Consider the following 6,531-nt stretch of genomic DNA (forward strand, 5'->3'; position numbering starts at 1 on the left):
TCATTACTATGAGGGGCGGTCGAGTGGCCTAGTGGTTAAAGCGTTCGCTCGTCACGCCGAAGATCTGGGTTCGATTCCCGACATGGGTACAATGTGTGAAGCCCATTTCTGGTGTTGCCGCCGTGATATTGCTGGAATATTGCTAAAAGCGGCGTAAAACCATACTCACTCAGTCGCTCACTCATTACTATGTTTTCTGTGTAAGTCAATATCATGATAGCCAATACAGTTGCATGGTGACTTCAGAATTAGACTTAACAGTCGTGGGTGGGTGACTGATAAGTCACCCGAGTTGATAGACGTGTATTGTTGGGTCATTTGTGAAGAAACGTAGATGGCAAATGTAGGGAATTAAGGAATGTAGGGAAATATCTTTTTTTCATTTGAGTGCTTTTTAACGATTATGAATTATGTTTGTGACTGTTATGCTTCAAAAATGGACAAAAAAGGCAAAACAATTATTACAAAGCTGATTGCCCGAATATTTGAGAAAACGAACGCGCGATCAAGCTGATCAAGGTTGGACCGAGCGACATAACCTAAGGTAGTTCGGGGAATATTATGACTGCAAAGAAACCACCTAATGTATTATGTTATGAGTTCTAACCGCAATATTATCTTCTTTTGACAGCTTAATTCATTTACTTGAGTTTACAACAGGGGCCCTCATATTTGTGTGGCAGTCCGATACGTGGGTGTTGCCGATACTACTTTTAGACATCCTTTCAAATGTCGCCAGCTGGTGCACTGGCTGTAGGTCAAGGGCAACCCTATTGAGAAAGTAGTTCCGGATCTCAATTTTGTTTCTGCAGATAGAGAAAAATAACATTGAGCCCTGATTACACGGTAGACAATCAAAATCGCGGAAAATAGGATAATACGACTATTGTGTACATGTAGTTATTACTTTGAAAATCAGCTCCAAAACAATTTGAAAAACGCGACAAAACCCTTTTTCATATTCATACGAATGTGTTTCGACGGAACGCTACCAATTACATTGTGAGCATGTGTTTATGAAGTGTAGGAGAATACTAGATTTGGGCAAAAGTGTCGCCTTCTCTCGATCTTACGTTCTCGTGTTTTTGTCCATTCTACCTTTTCTCAAAACTCGAATCTGAACTGAACCCGAAAATGCGGAATTTGAACATTTAACATTGTGATAACATTTAACAATATCGTATTGTACCTTCATACAATATTCCATTGAAATACTACAATCGAATGCCGGCGCATGTTTGACACGCAGATCGATTTCTGAGAACTCTCTGCTGTATTACAGTGAATTTTGTCTACTTTCACTTTCGGTTTCGCAATAGAAAGTTGTATCAAGAGATATCAGGAATATGTTAGTATACAACATCTACACCTGTCATACAACGAGACCATCACGGCTGAAAAGGGTGCTCACAGTTGACTAGGGGTAGAAGACCCCCGGGGACGTTCCACTGCTGTCCGTGCCACGTCATGGCTATATTCGTGGAGCTATTTTCATCTGGAAAAACAACTTGATGTCCACAATTAAGGCGACAAAATCTTACATTTATTGACGTTTAAAGGAGCCAGAGAAAGCATTTATCGCATGTTCTTATACCATAAATGTGTGAATAGTCCAGGGTAACACTGTTCAATTGATTAGATCTTGACAACTCGGAATTAGATTAATAAACGTTAATCGTCTTGCAACACCTATCTGTTGAATACGGTTGAGTGTGACTGTATATAATGTTGCACCATTTTATCGATAGTAGCGCGGTCCGATGGTATGGGGGGCTAATCACGAAGCCTAAGCAAAACAAAACTCAACAAAACCGCCCAAACTCTGTGATCCCCATACCGATCACTGACCACGTTTTTAATATAAAACAGGAAAATATTTTTGATTTAAAGAATTAAGCACTGGTCATCATGGAGTACGGAAAAGACCTATGGAATCCATCCGTCTCGTCCAGTGACAGTGGCCAGTAATTAAGAATGTCTTCCACAACTGTTGGCACATTCCTCCAAATAAGAGCTTGGCTGATTTATTTAGTTCCTGAAGAGGCATCATGAGGGTTCCTTAAATACTCGTAGGTTAAACCTGAAGCATAATTTTATTTCATGGACTATATGTTTGTCTGTTGTGCTCAGCTAACGCCGCCTGTTCAAGTACTCATGTTGTTGAATGTGACTGGCATGTTGTGAGAACCCAATGTTGTTGAATGTGACTTGTAGGTTGTGAGTACTCCATGTTACCGAATTTGACTGGCAGTTTGTGGGTACCCTACGTTGTTGAATGTGACTGGCAGGTTGTGAGAACCTAATGTTGTTGAATGTGACTGGCAGGTTGAGAGTACAAATGTTGTTGAATGTGACTAGCAGGTTGTGAGTACAAATGTTGTTGAATGTGACTGGCAGGTTATGAGGACACATGTTGTTGAATGTGACTGGCAGGTTATGAGGATACATGTTGTTGAATGTGACTGGCAGGTTGTGAGTATACATGTTGTTGAATGTGACTGGCATGTTGTGAGTATCCCATGTTACCGAATTCGAATTTGACTGGCATGTTGTGGGTACCCTATTGTGTTGAATGTGGCTGTGGCAGGTGTGTAAGTTCCCCATGTTGTTGACTGTGACTATGGCAGGTTGTGAGTACCCCATCTTGATGGATATGACTGTGGCGTGTGTGTGAGTACACTTGTTGTTGAATGTGGATGTAGCAGTTTCTGAGAACCCATTCTTCTCGACTGTGACTGTGGGAGGTTGTGGGTATCCTATTGCGTTTAATGTAACTGTAGCAGGAACTGAGTACCCATTGTGACTGTGGCAGAGTGTTGGTGTCCCATGTTGTTGAATGTGACTATGACAGGCTGAGGGTACCCTATGTTGTTGAATGTAACGAGGCAGGTGTGTGGCTATTTTTGATACTTTTTGATATCCTATATTGGTAAAAACGTTACCAAGACAGTTTCAATGATACCCATATAAAAACTTTTTCAAGACAGGTTCAAGGTTTCCCATATTGGTAAAAACTTTATCAAGACAGGTTCAAGGTTTCCCATATTGGTAAAAACTTTATCAAGACAGGTTCAAGGCTATCCATATTGGTAAAAACTTTACCAAGATAGGTTCAAGGTTATCCATATTGGTAAAAACTTTACCAAGACAGGTTCAAGGTATCCCATATTTGGGTTAGAGATGACAAATGTAGCAAGCAGAGAGCATTCATTGTCAGAACTGGCGGCAAGGGCAGCGGCAGGATATAGGGTATGTGATTGGATTGATATTAGTCATTATATGCTAAGTGTTTAAATATCTTCATTGAAAGCATTTTAACCCGTTTTGTTTTACTTTGTACACATTGGGTTGAACTAGTAGCCATAGTTTCAACTTAAATGATTTTCAGCCTAACAGCCCGTCATCGATGATAGCATGTAGGGTTAAGTGACTTAGTATTGGGGTAAGGAAGTTCCCTTCTCCACACAAGTGTCAGTTTGTGAGAGGAAAGCAGGTGTGGGACGTTAAGTGTACTCTAGGTTGCAATTGTTTGTGTGATAATACCGGTAATTTTAATACTTCATGCTATCGGTTGGATAATTATATAAATAAACATACTTTTTCTTGACCCATGTATCCTGGGATAAGCGGATACAAATGTTTTTTTGTCAAATAGGAATTTGTGATGAAACCTACCCATAGATATCTTGTTTTTCCAGTGTAATGTTGCATTTCTTAAAAATGCCTCATAAAATTCCGGCTTGCAATTAGACTAGAATTAGTCTTTAAAACGGACTCTTTTCTTGCGCACGCATTCATCGAAGTGATGCGGCCGGAATGCAGTTTACTCTCATTTTAAAATTCAGATGACAAATGGATCTAGTTTTGCATAGCAAGATCTGCATTAGCCCATCTTCCCTACATTCATATAGAATCAACCCTGACATAGGCCACGTGCCATTCTAGATAAGTATGGTGACAGTGCTCAATTACTTCATATTCTACTGTTGAAACCTTAGGCTCCCACCCTTGAAATTCTTCAACCCCTCTATCGTTGATTTCTTAGGAATATTAAACAATCAAAATTAACCAATCAAAGGAGATCTTCTTTTAATGGCATGGTAGACTTGGTCGAAAGAAACGACTGACGGGATCGGGTGGCCAGGCTCGCTGACTTGTTGGCGAATGTCATCGTATCCCAATTTCGTGGACAAATGTCCAACTGGATGTGATGCTGAGACATTTTCCACTTTGATGATACCTAGGACGAATTATAATTCATCCAACGATGGCAAAGGAATATGTTGAAGTTGATCATCAAACATGATTGAATATGTTCCAATGATTTAATTCATTTTATTAGTATGCTGTGATTTAACGGACCTTTACTTACAAGGAACATATTTATGTAATTTATGTAATGTAATGCTTTTTGCATGTTTACATTGTTTACATAATATCTTTTAAAACCGGCCCTTTCGTTGTCTCTTTTCCAGACATTATGTCTCTCTCCGGTTCTCGAGCGCTCGTGGAATGTTACCTGCTCCTTATCATCTCCGCGGATGTCGGTGCCAGAGGTGAGTGAACCTCCATACTACTTTTCATGTTCCGGTATGAACAAGCTCCTTCAAAAGGTACACCTTGGAAGTAGTATCAGTATTTCAGTTTCTCTGCGTCACAAGTGAATGTATTGTGATCTTAGAAGATACCTAGCACATAGGTCGACCCCACATAGGTCATGTGACATAGGTAGCCCCTTTGTAGCCGCAATTCGTTTTCTCAGTCGAAACGTCAGACACGTCTTTCTTTGTAGGACCCGTGAAGATCCGGGGTAGAATAGGTCTTCAGCATCCTATGCTTGCCGTAAAAGGTGACTATGCTTGTCGTAAAAGGCGACTAACGGGATCGGGTGGTCAGGTTCACTTGACTTGGTTGATGAATGTAATTGATCCCAATTGCGTGGATCGATGCTCATGATATTAATCACTGGATTGTCTGGCCCAGACTCGATTATTTACAGACCGCCATCATATAGCTGGAATATTGCTGAGTGCGGCGTTAAACAACAATCCAATCCAATCCAATCTTTCTTTGTAGACCACCTATATAGCCCTTGGGATGTTTACTTTACATTTAAAAGGATGACATTGATGGTGTAAGAGAAGTCCGTAAACATAATATGATTGGGAGTTGACGAATGTCAATGTACATGATCGCCAGAGTAGGATCTTAAAATTCTTACTTACATTGCAGAAAACAGTTTTGAATTAGAACCATAATTCATGAAAGATGTCCATGTATTTCAGATGACGATAATGATGGGTTTTGGAGCTGCCCATTATTTTGGGTTCCTGCTGCAGCGGGTGCCATGTCAGCTGCGGCAACGACGGGAGTTGGAGCGGGTCTCGTTGGTTTGGCACAGTCTGTAGGTACGTTTCTTCGATGTATCAGTGGAGTAGGAGTGTTGTCTGTTGCTTTGAACAAAGCATTGAGTCTATTACGTATAGCCATGAAATATGTTACAATTATTGAACAAGTGTGCAAACTAGCGATCGTACCATTTTCACGTTTTAACTTCATCACTGATTTACCCACGGTCTTAATAATAAGTTTTAGCCCTTCATACAATTGATGTGAGCATTTGTTGACTAATCTTTGCTTTTTCGTTGACCACACTCTTGTCATCATTTTTTCACAGGCTGGATTAAATGGTCAGATTCTTTGCATGTATTAGTTCACTTAAATAATTCGTATTTTCTTAAACGGACAGTGGGGAAGCTTAGAGGTTAAAACATCTGAATTCTATTCCTCACACGGGTACAATATGTGAAGCCCCCCTTTTTATTTCGAAAAGAATCTTTATTTCTGTATAAATTACCACCAAAGACAATAAATAGATCTTAGTTGTGCACCCTGTGTAAAACATGTATATGAACATGTTTTGCATTCATCATGAAATAATTATTCAGAAACTGAAGTATCAATCAGTTATTGATAATCGATGTTTTGCTGAACAATCGCCAACCATGTATGCTTATCCACAATAAAGCAGTTGACCTTCACAAAGCTTTGTTCTTGTGTACACCACTTCTAAATCCTTATAAAAAACTTCTTAGTTCATAGTGAAAGTTATTCATAGACACATGCTTATGATATGGTTAGGATGGCATAATGAGCTCTCCTTTTAGCAGAGATGCTCATGATTATCGCAATGGTTCTGTCGTTTATTTTTACTTATGTCACAAAATGTAGTTTGTATCCCAATCGAGCGGGTTCCTACATCAGTTCTCAAACATTTGAACCCTTGATTCTCATTGAAAGTGAAAACCTTTCTATCTAATGGTACATGTGGTGGTTATGAGGAAGACGACACATTCTGTATCAATTCAAAGTTTTCTGGTTCATTGTAAGGAGGAGTTTGTTTATTTGTTTGGGGTTTAACTCAGCAACATTCCAGCTATATGACGACGGTCTGTAAATAATCGAGTCTGTACCAGACAATCCAGTGATTGACATCATGAGCATCGATCCACGCAATTGGGATACGATGAC

Source organism: Haliotis cracherodii, unplaced genomic scaffold (assembly GCF_022045235.1).
Source record: "Haliotis cracherodii isolate W230 unplaced genomic scaffold, xgHalCrac1.p SCAF_1, whole genome shotgun sequence".
Lineage (NCBI taxonomy): Eukaryota > Metazoa > Mollusca > Gastropoda > Lepetellida > Haliotidae > Haliotis > Haliotis cracherodii.